This window comes from Palaemon carinicauda, chromosome 22, assembly GCF_036898095.1.
Source record: "Palaemon carinicauda isolate YSFRI2023 chromosome 22, ASM3689809v2, whole genome shotgun sequence".
Classification (NCBI taxonomy): domain Eukaryota; kingdom Metazoa; phylum Arthropoda; class Malacostraca; order Decapoda; family Palaemonidae; genus Palaemon; species Palaemon carinicauda.
In genome coordinates this window covers 72,827,894-72,841,767 of record NC_090746.1, presented here as the reverse complement: position 1 = coordinate 72,841,767, position 13,874 = coordinate 72,827,894, and the positions used below count along the sequence as shown (strand labels likewise).

Genomic DNA, 13,874 nt, shown 5'->3' with positions numbered 1-13,874 from the left:
TTTAAAAGCCGCTCATGAATGACAGAGCCAAGGGAAAGTGACATTGCCGTAGAGACTGATCATATACACATGCAGTATGATTAGCACCAAAGCCGCCTCTTCCCCCTAACTATGACCATTGAAGGCCAGGCAACGGCTGCTGATGACTTAGCAGGTAGACCTATAGGTTCCCTAAACACGCCATACTTAGCTGAAAAAGGATAGTGAGATTGCAGACTCTACAAGAAAATATCCAGCTTGAGCGGAACTCGAACCACAGTCCGGCAGATCGCCAGGTAGGGACGTTTTCAATAAGTTTTTATTATTATTATTACTATTATTATCATTATTATTATTATTATTATTATTATTATTATTACTACTACTGCTATTATTATTATTATTATTCAGTATAAGATCTGAAGCTATCACAAAAAACTCAAGAAATGGAAAGCCCCTGGATATGATGGAATAAGTGCTGAGATGGTTTGGGCATGCTCTTCGCACTCCCCAAGAGAGATTAGTTCACCAAACGTTCAGCTTGGATCCACAAGGCACTGGAAGAGTTGGAAGACCCAGGCCTACATGGCTGGGGACTACTAAGCGCTGAGATAATACTGGCTGAAAATTAAGTGATCCCCAGAATACTTACAAGAGGCAAAACCTGATAAATGGGAGCTAGGAGTGTTGGTGAAAAGGGCAAAAAAGGGTAGAGCTGACTGATTGCAATAATTACAGAGGCATAACACTTACGTCAGTTGTTATGAAAATATATATTATGCTTATTCTAAAGAGACTGGAGAGAAAGATTCATGAAAGACTGAGATATGAACAAGCGGGATTTCGAAAAGGAAGAACTTGTACTGACCAAATTTTTATTTTGAGACATGTACTACAATGCGTACAATATAGAAATCCCCTTTTGATGGAATTTGTTGACTATGAAAAAGCTTTGGATAATGTGCACCGGCCAATTTTGTGGAGAAGCCTGTGTTATTATGGAATTCATTTTAAATATGTAATTTTGATTAAGTCTGTTCATGGTCATAGCAAATGCAAAGTTACTGTTAGTGGAGTTCTATCAAAGGAATTCCCGGCGGAGTACTGCAAGGGAATGTGTTGTCACCTTTTGATTATCATCCTCGTAGATTTTGTAATGCATAGAACAGTTGGAAATGGTGGAGAAGGATTAGACTGGATTGGTAATATGAAATTAGCTGACCTAGAGTATGCTGATGCTGTTGTACTTATTAGCAGAACACCACAGGAGTTGCAAAGCTTGCTTACCAGAATGCAGGAAATATCACAGGAGGTTGGGCTCAAGATAAACATGTAAGACAGAGGTGATGAGAACAGAATATTATTATTATTATTGTTATTATTATTATTGTTATTATTATTATTATTATTATTATTATTATTATTATTAATTGCTAGCTAAGATACAACCCTAGTTGGAAAAGCAGAATGCTATAAGCCCAGGGACCCCAGCAGGGAAAATAGCCCAGTGAGGAAAGGAAACAAGGAAAAATAAAATACTTAAAGGCCAGTAACATTAAAAAAATATCCCCTATATAAACTATGAAAACTTTAACAAAACAAGAGGAAGAGAAATAGGATAGAATAGAGTGCCCGAGTGGACCCTCATGCAAGAGAACTCTAACCCAAGACAGTGGAAGACCATGATACAGAGGCTATGGCACTACCCAAGACTAGAGAACATTGGTTTGATTTTGAAGTGTCCTTCTCCTAGAAGAGAGAGTCTCTTCTACCCTTTCCAAGAGGAAAGTGGCCACTGAACAATTACAGTGCAGTAACCCCTTAAGTGAAGAGGAATTATTTGGTAAACTCAGTGTTGTCAGGTGTGTGTGGACAGAAGAGAATATGTAAGAATATGCCAGACTATTCGGTGTGTGTGTGTGTGTGTGTGTGTGTGTAGGCTAAGGGAAAAATGAACCGTAACCAGAGAGAAGGATGCTATGTAGTACTGTCTGGCCAGTTAAAGGACCCCATAACTCTCTACCAGTAGTATCTCGACGGGTGGTTGGTGCCTGGCCAACCTATACCATGCAATGGAAGATGAAATATCATTAGAAGGGGAAAGGATCAATAAGGTGGAACCATTTAAATATTTAGCAACTATGATTTCTAATACAGAATCTTTAGAATTTGAGTTTAATGAAGATTGAAAAAAGCAAATCAGACAATGGCCAAAGTAAAATTTGGAAATCAAATCGTCTGAAATTACATATAAAAATCAGACTATATATCGGTTTAGTGATATCGGTGTTACTATATGGACATATGTCATGGTAGGACAATGAAAAAATTTCCCAAAGATTTAGTAGATTTGAGAACAAAGCCCTCAGAAGGATATTGGGAGTTGAATGGTAGGACAGGATCAGAAATGAAACTATAAGCAGAGATTAATCGAGTGCTATATGTGGATGCGATCATGTTGAGGGGTAGATGAAGATGGTTTGGGCATGCTCTTCGCACTCCCCTCCCCACGAGAGAATAGTTTACCAAACGTTTAGCTGGGCTCCACAAGGCACTAGGAGAGTTGAAAACCCTAAGCCTACATGGCTGAGGACTATGAAGTGTGAAGTAGGAGATGATGAATGGTGAAGTATTGAATTGAAAAGCTCAAGATAGAGACGACTGGCGAAATCTAACCGAGGTCCTTTGCGTCAATAGACGTAGGAGATGATGATGATGATAAGATCTTTTCAATTTTTAATGATTTGTTTCAAAATCTAGTTTCAACTGTGGTAGACTGAACGACGTAGGCCTAGTAACCCACATTAGCCTAGGAACAGTCAAAAGAACAATAGAAAATTAGTCACAATCATTCAAGCACAGTGTTGGTTACACTAAAAGAAACTGACTCACAAAAGTAAAGGGTAGCAGGAGACCCACAGATGTAAGCAAAGAGATAACAAGCTATGACACATCAGGATGTAGAAGTTGCATGGCTCTAAAGCAGCATTTAGGTCAGATTTGCTTTTGTAGTTCTTTATAGGTTTAGCTGGCTTCACGACTAAGATTATTATTATTATTATTATTATTATTATTAGCTGAAGCTACAACCCTGGTTGAAAAAGCAGGGTGCTATAAGCCCAAGGGCTCCAACAAGGAAAAATAGCCTAATGGGGAAAGGAAACAGGAGATGAATAAAGAAAATAAAGCATCTTTAGATCAGTAAAAACGTTGAAATAATGTCATATATAATATAGCTATGAAGAGAGAATCGTGTAAGTTTTTTTTTATTTGTAAGAATTAGCCTATGTGTACTAAATTTACATGTTTTCGAATAAAGCGTGAAAATAACTATCCAATTATCATTTAAGTTTTCAACTTGATATCTACTTTTCTAATAAGAAATAAAAAATCAATCTACTGGTTACTGATAATAGTCATCTAGCAAATGCACAATCAGTTAATAATAATATACAAAGTAGTAGTAGGTTGGCCAAGGCACCAGCCGCCCGTTGAAATACTACCGCCAGAGAGTTATGGGGTCCTTTGACTGGCCAGACAGTACTACGTTGGATCCTTCTCTTTGGTTACGGTTCTTTCTCTTTGCCTACACATACGCCGAATAGTCTGGCTTATTCTTAACAGATTCTCCTCTGTCCTCACACACCTGACAACACTGAGGTTACTAAACAATTCTTCTTCGCTCAAGGGGTTAACTACTGCACTGTATTTGTTCTGTGGCTACTTTCCTCTTAGTAAGGGTAGAAGAGACTCTTTAGCTATGGTAAGCAGCTCTTCTAGGAGAAGGACACTCCAAAATCAAACCATTGTTCTCTAGTCTTGGGTAGTGCCATAGCCTCTGTACCATGGTCTTCCACTGTCTTGGGTTAGAGTTCTCTTGCTTGAGGGTACAATCAGGCACACTATTCTATTTAATTTCTCTCCCTCTTGTTTTGTTAAAGTTTTCATAGTTTATATAGGAAATATTTATTTTAATGTTACTCTTCTTAAAATATTTTATTTTTCCTTCTTTCCTTTCCTTACTGGGCTGTTTTCCCTGTTGGGGCCCCTGGGCTTGTAGCATTTTGCTTTTCCAGCTAGGGTTGTAGCTTAGCAAATAATAATAATAATAATACATAATCTTGCTCTATCCATATAAACACGATCAGACATATTCCAATTGATTAAAGTGTTTAACAAATGCATAACTAAGGAAAACATAAATGACGGTTACCAATGAAGTGATTTACAGCTGTTTTGCTTGCTGTTCCTCCTCCTCCCCCCCCCCCTTCTTCTTCTTCTTCTCTAAGTTTAAATGAACTTTTTTGCAAGTCACCCTAGAGGCTTAAGTCAGTTCTCCTTTTCAACAGTATGATGTCATTCGACCGTTGAAAGATGAACCGCCAAAGCAAATACGTATGTGATATTCTCTCTCTCTCTCTCTCTCTCTCTCTCCTCTCTCTCTCTCTCTCTCTCTCCTCTCCTCCTCTCTCTCTCTCTCTCTCTCTCTCTCTCTGATTTTAATGTTATGATTAAAGTAGCAGCACGTGGGCAGAAGATTAATAAGAGACTTGAATAGTGTCTGGTCGCAAAGGTGTTAGACCTACTATGCGAAAAGAATGTTGTGATAGATTTTTGGGGGGTCGTTGTGCTGCTTAAACTGTTGTAGGAGTATGAAACTATACAGTAGTTTGAAGGTTTAAAGGTCATTCATGAATTGCCAAGGCAGGGACAATGCACTAGAGACAGACCATATATACATACGATTAGCGCCCAAGTCCCCTCTCCAACCAAGATAGGACTAGGCAGGTTGCCAAATAGGCTCCCCAAACCCCATTTTCTTAGCTCACAAGAATGATAAGTTAGCAGACACAAGAAACTATCGAGTCTGAGAGGATCTCGAATCCCGGTCCAGCAGATCGTCAGGCAAGGGCGTTTCCAATAGGCAGTGATCGATATGGATACAACTGACTATATATTTTAGATTCTACATGGGAGACAAATCTAACAGATAATATAAACATGTCTTGTACATGAATGGTAAATTTAAAGATGAGGATAAAAAATCCTTAAAATAAAAATATGGTAATAAAAAGCTCACTGGAGCCCGAAACGCAATCTTCTATAACAACATTTACCCTTCGTACTAAACATAGCTCTCTCTCTCTCTCTCTCTCTCTCTCTCTCTCTCTCTCTCCAGTAGGTCCGAAAAGACGTTAACGGAAGTTGTGAGGCACACCTTTAACGTACTTTTGTTACATCATGAAGTATGGCTTTTAATCATAGGTCTAGACGTCAACGGTTCTTGGTGTATTCAGTGTGTATGCTATTCTATCTTTACTTTAAGTCCACCGTGTAACATATATGGGCACATATAATTTACTTTCATTTGAAATTTATTCTGCAATATTGTATTATTTATTATTTCCTATTCCATCAAGCGTGGGTACTTTAACACAAGTCGTTATTGTGTAAAGATTTCTAAAATCTTATTAAATATCCACCTATTTTCTGACAAAACTATGACAACACCTATGCAATGAAAAAATTTTTCACTAATATCCTTTCTCTTAACATAAGCATTAGTCCTACATTTCCGCTTACTTCTTGTATTCTGATATCCTGACTAAAGAGAGGCTTAAATATAAACTCAAGGCAGCGGTGTCACATGTTTTCCGTTATTCTTTTTTCCGACCACTAAACCTTTCAACGCTTTTCAATCATCTCTACTACATCTTCTCAATTCTGTGACCATTTTAATAATAATATAATTCCCACCACTTGCACTGAGAAACGTACCTTACACGTGCTCTGGGAGATTCAATACAGTTGCCATTTTGCGAAATTATTAAGCGATTATCCATAAAAAAGTTCTAACAAACAAATGAAAATGTCTGAAGCCGGAAGGGGAACGTTGAAATGTGTTAAATTTGGCCTTTAGAGTTGAGGCTATATTTGGATTTTATACGATTAAGCATTTTTCGTCATATCTATAAAATGTGTTTATTGTTACAGGATGTTGTAATAACATCCGATTACTTATTTTGTAAATGTATAAATAGATAATTGGTTTTGCAACATATTTCATTATTATTTACCAAATCGTGTGCAACTTGTTGTGAAAAATCAAAATGTCAACAGGTGTGGATGATTCATTATTATTATTATTATTATTATTATTATTTCAACGTTAGTCGTTATTCTCCTGTTTCTATTCAGGATCTAAGGAGTTGCTATGGTATGACTATTTAAATTAAATTACTTTTTTTCTTGATAACAGTAGTAGTAGTAGTAGTAGTAGTAGTATTAGTAGTAGTTCCGGGATTAATGCTATAAGGGAGAAGAAAAGAAATGTAAAGTAGTCTTAAAAATAGCTGTGTGATAAGGACTGAAAAGGAACTCCAATATCCACTGGAGATGAATAAACTGTTTATAGCTCGCCCTTTGAAACAGACCCTGGTAGTGGGAACCCTTTGTTCGCTAAGAGGTGCGTCGGTACCTTTGACATGTATATACATACACATACAGACATTATATATATATATATATATATATATATATATATATACATATAAATATATATATATATATATATATATATATATATATATATATATATATATATGTATAATATATATATATATATATAATGCAGTCATTTCTAGTGCACTGCAGGACAAGTCCTCAGACATGCCCTTGCCAACTACCAGGGATTTAGCAAATTTTCATCACCACGCTGCCCACTGCAAACCAACCTAGTATGGGTGGCCCTGACTTAGTACAGTTTTTGGCAAGTTTTCATCATCACACTGGCCATTGCAAACCAACCTAGTATGTTATGGGTGGCCCTGACTAGTACAATTTTACTGATCATGGCGATACACAAACCTTTTCACCACGATAAGGCAACTCCTTACTAGATGGTAAAAAAGATAAAGAAAATTATGATACATAGGCCTATGCTTTATGATTTAGTTTAGATTTGACATCACAGAAGTTAAAGCATATAAGTTACAAGAACTGTCTTCATTGAGGGTAATCTGAAGTTTGGTACTCACATAACTTTCCTGCAATATTATGCATCTCGGTATCTACTGCATTCCTCGGCTCCAAACGCTTGACTGCTGTTATTTCATAATGATTTTGGATGCAAGTTTCAAATGCACAGGGAGTGGGGTGTACCAATGTGAGTGAGTACATAGGCACATGTTACTTAGATGCAATAATAGTAATGGAAAGTTGTTATTATTATTATTATTATTATTATTATTATTATTATTATGCCACTGATAGTAGTAGACGTACTTCTTAGAAGATAATAAATAAATAGATAAATAAGGTCTTTCGTTTCTCTGCATATCAAAACCTAACCAAAAATCTTACGCAAATTAAATCCTATCTAAGCCCACCTCTAGACTAAAACACCGCAAACCGTAACCTTCCAGAAATTAGAAATAAATAACTAGAACGATTTATTCCACTTGCAGTAGTAGTCAGGGCCACGTTATCCCAAGATAATATAGCATCAACATAAAAACGTTAAACTACAAATCCATAAACTCCTCCTGGATGTTCGTTTGTAATTACGCAACTCTTCCTGACGGGGTGCAGAAGCAGCACCGGCATTTTTAACAGCGTCTTTCTTTATACGTGTGTGACATCATCGCCCAGTGACCGTTGGTGTGGAGAGAGAGAGAGAGAGAGAGAGAGAGAGAGAGAGAGAGAGAGAGAGAGAGAGAGAATTTTGGTTTGAGATAACTTGGATTTGATGATGTGCGAGAGACGAAGAGTAAGGTATAGCTGGGAATGATGATTAAGAGAGAGAGAGAGAGAGAGAGAGAGAGAGAGAGAGAGAGAGAGAGAGAGAGAGAGAGAGAGAGAGAGAGAGAGAGCTGGGGTAAGGACTACGAAGGATATACATTGCTCGTGGGGATAGAGTTGTAGGGGGGCTATGAGGGGCTAGGGGGTATCTAACCTGGAGTGAATTACAGTGAGCGATTGTAACCATGACGTCAGGGCTTCTTGCAAGGGTGTGCGATGTGAATGCACTCCGCTCTTTCCTTTCGTGCCTTCAGTAGACTTTATTTGAGTTCTGACATAAAAAAAAAATATGCTTGTGGTCTGGCATCAAGGCAATATTTGAAGTCTGAGTCCTATCATTGAAAAGCTTTTATTTTTATTTCGATAGTCCTTGACGCCATAGGTCTAGCTCCTAGGCCTAATACTTGTGACATTTCGTGGTAAAATCTGTATTGTTTCTTAAAACAAAACTGATAATAACATTATTATTATTATTATTATTATTATTATTATTATTATTATTAAACGAAAACTCTCACACGAAAACCAAACATCTTATCACACCAGTAGCAACGAATGGCGCCATTGGATCTGAAACTGTTTAAACTCTGTCCGTTTGTTTACGAACGATTCTCTTTTATTTTTCTTCGGGATCAAGAAACGCCATTACCACTGTTATGAGGAAATGGATCTCGAGATTTATACACATATCGTGGATGGTATTTCAAGGGCTGCCTCGGGTTTTTTCTTTTCTTTTCTTTTTTATAAAAACTGCAAAATATATACAGAAACGTAGCCATGTCCAGTTACTTGAGAGATTTCGGTCGTCAGAAATTTTCCTATATTTATCATGTGCAATATGATTAATGTTTTTTTAATAAGAGATAAATAAAAATGTTGTGTTCTAAACTACAGATGCCTTGCGTGTGTTTTTCGGGAAACTTTCTCAATTATTATGAACAGGAAGTTTTGCATGAGGCTATTGCTCTCCGCAAATAAAGATATTTGTAAAAATATTGCACTATATGGAATTTTATAACTCAAGTTTACTTGCGAATTCCAGACTAGAAATTACCGAGTATGAGAGAGAGAGAGAGAGAGAGAGAGAGAGAGAGAGAGAGAGAGAGAGAGAGAGAGAGAGAGAGAGAGGGGGGGGGGGGGGGAAACCGGATGATTGGAGCGGTTAGACTCAATGCAAAAGGAACTCGAAGTGTTAAGTACTATAGGATGGGATAAGCGCCCTTTGTAAAGGGAAAGGGAAGGACGAAACGAATATGGGGGAAACTAAATGGAAGACTAAGAAAAAAAGAAGGTAAAGAAAGGCCAGACAAAGAAGAAAAGGCAGTATAAAGATTCTGAGCAGATGTTCTAAAGTGCAGAAGTTCAACTGCCGCTGCCACTATGTAGGCTCCTTTCCCACAAGACAAGCTCCTCTGTGGGAAGAGAAATATCGTTAGACCATGGTAATTACAGGTTAATTCTGACAGACGATCTATTTTCTTGTTTATATTTTTTCTTCTTCGATTCCCACCATCTCCTGACATCTGGTCTGTAGATGATTGCTAACTTTTGTTTGTTTGTGATTTGGCATTTTCTTTATACATTGTTTTTCGTTTTGTTAGTTTCTGTTTGTGTATAATTCTTTTTCTTTTCTCTCATTTTTATTAAATTATGTTATCAAGGTCAGGCATTATTGAAAAAAATAGTAAATAACTGAAGCTTCACCATATGAAAGGCCAAAAAACTACGATTTTTCATGCATGCTTCTTTGATTATCAGCTGAACGATGGTTCAGCCGATAATCAAAGAATCATGAATGAAAAGAAAATCTGAATTTGTTTCCTAATTAACGATTTGATTTATGGCATTCTTAGCGGTTCGTTGCATGATCCACATCAAAAATGTTATTCATAAACAATAATCTTCATCCATCTTTTGAATTAAACATTCACGCGTTGATTAGATTCACCGCGCCTTGGTTTATTTCAAGATAGCGCTTAGGGTAATCAGTCTCCCAGAGAACAATAGTTTTTCACTGTCAGAATGTCTAATAAATATTGATATGTTTTATGAAAACCATTTATCAATTATTTTTGTCTGACTTTGGAGTGCTTTTCTTAGTACTACTAGGTCACCGAATCTGAAAATTATCATCGTGACCTGGCAACCTATTGGTCAATAGTGCGCTTAATTTCATGAACGATATGCTAAATCGGTAATAATCTTCTATATTGAACTCATGCTGTTAAGAATATCGATAATATGAATAAAAGAAGGTTGATACAAAGCATCCCGGCCATATAGATGTTACAAGCCTTCACAAAGTTTAGACTTAAGTAACTCTTCTTAGTAATATAAAGGCCAGGAGTAGTCTTGGATACCATTACCAAAGCTATTTTTATCATATAAAGGGAAAAAATAGTATATCTATTCACATTGCAATATATTACTATCATTATTTCAACAGCGACTTTTCTTATTCAAGAGGAGTTTTCTAACTGGTGTTGGCATCAAGCTTTTAGAATGACGTTACTGGTCTCATGCTCTTCTCACCTTAATTGTCTAATACCAGGTATATGATTCATTATTCAGGCTAACATATATACGATTAATTATTCGGAATATAGGCCTTTACTTTCTCCCTATAGTCTGATTTAATTTTGAGTCTATCACTGGTCAGACGCACTAGTCTCATATTCTTGACGTTGGTAAACTTTTCCCATAGACCTATTACACATTCCGATTACAAAACTGGGTGGAATTGTTTATTTCTCCAACTATCTATTAGTACATGTCTTACAATAACAGCAACAAAGGCAACTGTTTCTAGTCCACTACAGATCAAAAGCCTCAGACATGCCCTTAATCATGTCTGGGGTTTGGTCTATTTTTTATCACCACGCTGGCCAGTGCTGATTGGTGATGGTGGGAGATTTTGCTCTGATCACTCACAGCAAACCAACCTAGTATGGGAGACTGACTAGTACAGCTTTGCTGTTCATTGTGATACGTAAACTCTTACACCACGTTAGTAAAAGTCCAAATACATGAATCGACGTTTAGTAAACTTGTCTTAGACCTAGCCAGAACCTAAAGCCATGTCTGGTCCGGGTATATATCAGCCAACGGACGAGACAAGCCTGTGAGGATGGAAGGATTCCTGTGGGCTGCTCCTGGTCGCGTGACTGGAAGACATGAATCCTTGGAGGAGGAACCGTTTCCTTCATAATGGATCATCTTCGTCAGGACTTGAGATTACAAAAACAAATTACTGGAGATTTTTCTTCCTCAGCGGACAAGATTGCCGCAGTGATTTTGTGAGGTTTAAAGCTTAAAATAGAAATTATTTTGAATATGGACTTTATGAAGTCGTTTTAAAAGATCATCCTGGTTTATGAATGAATGAGTCTATTGTTTGGCCGTCTTGTTGATCATTTTATCTAAAATAAATGGGATTAAGTAACTGTGAAATATGTATCAGGGGTTTGATTAAGGTTGGAAGAAAAATTTGTTTCAACGAAATATAAAAAAAAAAAAGATTGTACAGTGTTACCTGTTTTCACACCTAACTAAAACTTTTAGTTGTTAAAGAAAACAATCGTGCCATGAACAACATCTTGCGTTACTAGTTTCATTTGTTTTCTTAATACGCTGGAAAGTTGTGCCACAAGTGTAAATGATATCAGGTTGAAATACTACACAGTGAGTGCTTATCTGATCATATTTCAAAACACCTGAAATCTTTTTTTTTCCTTTGTTATTCTTTCAAATGTCAACAGCCGTGTGTGATATTCACTTCCTTGTTCAATTATTTTTCTTTTTCTTTATTAAGATAAACTTCGGTCTAGCTACACGAAAAGAAACTGGATTGTTCGATAGTTAAAAGAACAGCCTTTGAGATTACTTCTCTTACAATACAAATATATATGCACGCACAAGCGCTCTCTCTCTCTCTCTCTCTCTCTCTCTCTCTCTCTCTCTCTCTCATCCATGATGATGATTATTATTATTATTATTATTATTATTACAAGCTAAGCTACAACCCTAGTTGGAAAAGCAGAATGATATAAGCCCAAGGGCTTCAACAGGAAAAAATAGCCCAGTGAGGTAAGGGAATAAGGAAATAAACAAACTACAAGAGAAGCAATGAACAATCAAAGTAAAATATTTTACGAACAGTAACAAAATTAGTTTAGATCTTTCATTCTTGATGGATGAATACGTTTTAGGCACTTAGAGTCTAACTGAATTTGCCATATTTCTGAGGGTATTTCTATAGGCCTATATCAACTCGCCCAATATATTAAAGGAAGTGATTTTCTCTTTCCTAATAAAAGATCATGGAAGAGATTATTGAATGGATATATTAATATTAATCAAAAGAAAAAAATCATACCAAATCCTTTTTCAATAAAGCTCGATCATACTCACCTTTATCGGGGTTACTCATTAGTCTTAGCTTACGTGATCCCCGGATATTATCTTTTCGAAACCAAGTTAAAAAAAAAGAAAAGAAAAAAAAATCAAATATCAACACAGAGCCATTTTATGATTCTTGGCATGTTATTTCATCTCATATAACGGAATAACGGATGATGTTTATTTCGTTCACACCTCAATCACGTTCACTGTTTTTAAAAGCTTTTATTGAAGTCAATAACTCTTGCTAACCGTCATAAGTGATATCTGTCCTCTTTAGTTCGTAAGTCAAGAAAAAATAATGAAATCTTTCGTTTCTTAGAGATAAAAAATTCTCTCTCTCTCTCTCTCTCTCTCTCTCTCTCTCTCTCTCTCTCTCTCTCTCTCTCTCTCTTCCACAGGATCAAATATTGGACTCTTCGTGGATTAGAGAGAGAGAGAGAGAATCTCATCTCAACTCTGTTCTTTTCTTCTGCAATGAGATCAAGAGCGCAGAAGACATATGAAGATTGCCTCTCCTCCCTATCGTGAATATTGCCTTTACCTCGGAGAGACAAAAGACGAACGTGATTGTCCAAATTAAACTCAACGCCTAAAAGGCTTTCCACAGCAATTACAAATAAATATACGGAATTGGTTCAGGTATAAGAGGCACTCGCAATCTTAAATATATATAAAACAACAACAAATGCAGCCATTTCTAGTCCATTGCAGAATAAAGGCCTCAGAAATTTTCTTAGTCGTCGCTAGGGTTTAGCCAGTTTTCAGCACCCCGCTGGTCAGTGCGGGTTGGTGATGGTGGGAGATTTTCGTCTGATCGCTCACAGCAAACCATTATAGTATGAGTGGCCTTGATCAGTATAGCTTTGTAATGCCTTTCATCGGATTTAGGTATCCCCATTGTTCTCTATTCTTGGGTATATATGAAAGATTTATCTTAATATTGTTACTCTTCTTAACATTTCCTTTCCTCACTTTGGTATTTTTCCCTGTTGGAGCCCTTGGCCTTTTAGCGTCATGCTTTTCCAACTAGGGTTGTATCTTAGCTAATAATAATAATAATAATAATAATAATAATAATAATAATAATAATAATAATAATAATAATAATAGATGTATAGTTAGATATAGCAGTTTTCACTTTTAAAATTACTGGCATCAGAATGTGTTGGTGTCCCGTGATGAGGTTGCAACCTTCATGCCCTAACCTGGCCGGTTGCGACCCAACACAGGTGACTAACCGCCTTTCACATCATGCTATTAACCCTACTTGATCACCAGAACAACTCAAGAATTTGGCGTCAAAGCCTCACAGTTCGCAAGGGAATCGAATCCGGGCGTTTTCGCCCATGGACCACGAAAAAAAAAATATAAGAGATTCTTTTACTTGATATCTCCATTAAGAAACTAAGCTTTTTATGCCTCATAACTCTCTCTCTCTCTCTCTCTCTCTCTCTCTCTCTCTCTCTCTCTCTCTCTCTCTAAAATTGGGAATACATATATGTATGTATCTATCTATGTATAACTTAGCTATATACGCTACATAATATTTTTCACTACTAGATCTCTATGCATTCGTGTCCACTTGCATAGCAAAACGTTGTTTCTATTTCCTTTCTAGTCCTATCATTGTGTATTTAAAAAATATAGCTACAAATTGCCACTCAAAAACAAACAAATCTTTAAGTAAAAATGTT

The 13,874-nt window shown here is 36.6% G+C and overlaps 1 long non-coding RNA gene across 1 annotated transcript in view; it reads right to left on the bottom strand.

The window, feature by feature from the left end:
* LOC137616131 (uncharacterized) overlaps nt 1-7,135 on the bottom strand; it is a 197,979-nt gene extending 190,844 nt beyond the window's left edge. The window contains exon 1 of the long non-coding RNA XR_011039284.1: nt 7,017-7,135. This is a non-coding gene — a long non-coding RNA (uncharacterized lncRNA). The remainder of the gene's footprint in view (nt 1-7,016) is intronic.
* Nucleotides 7,136-13,874: the final 6,739 nt, after the last annotated feature.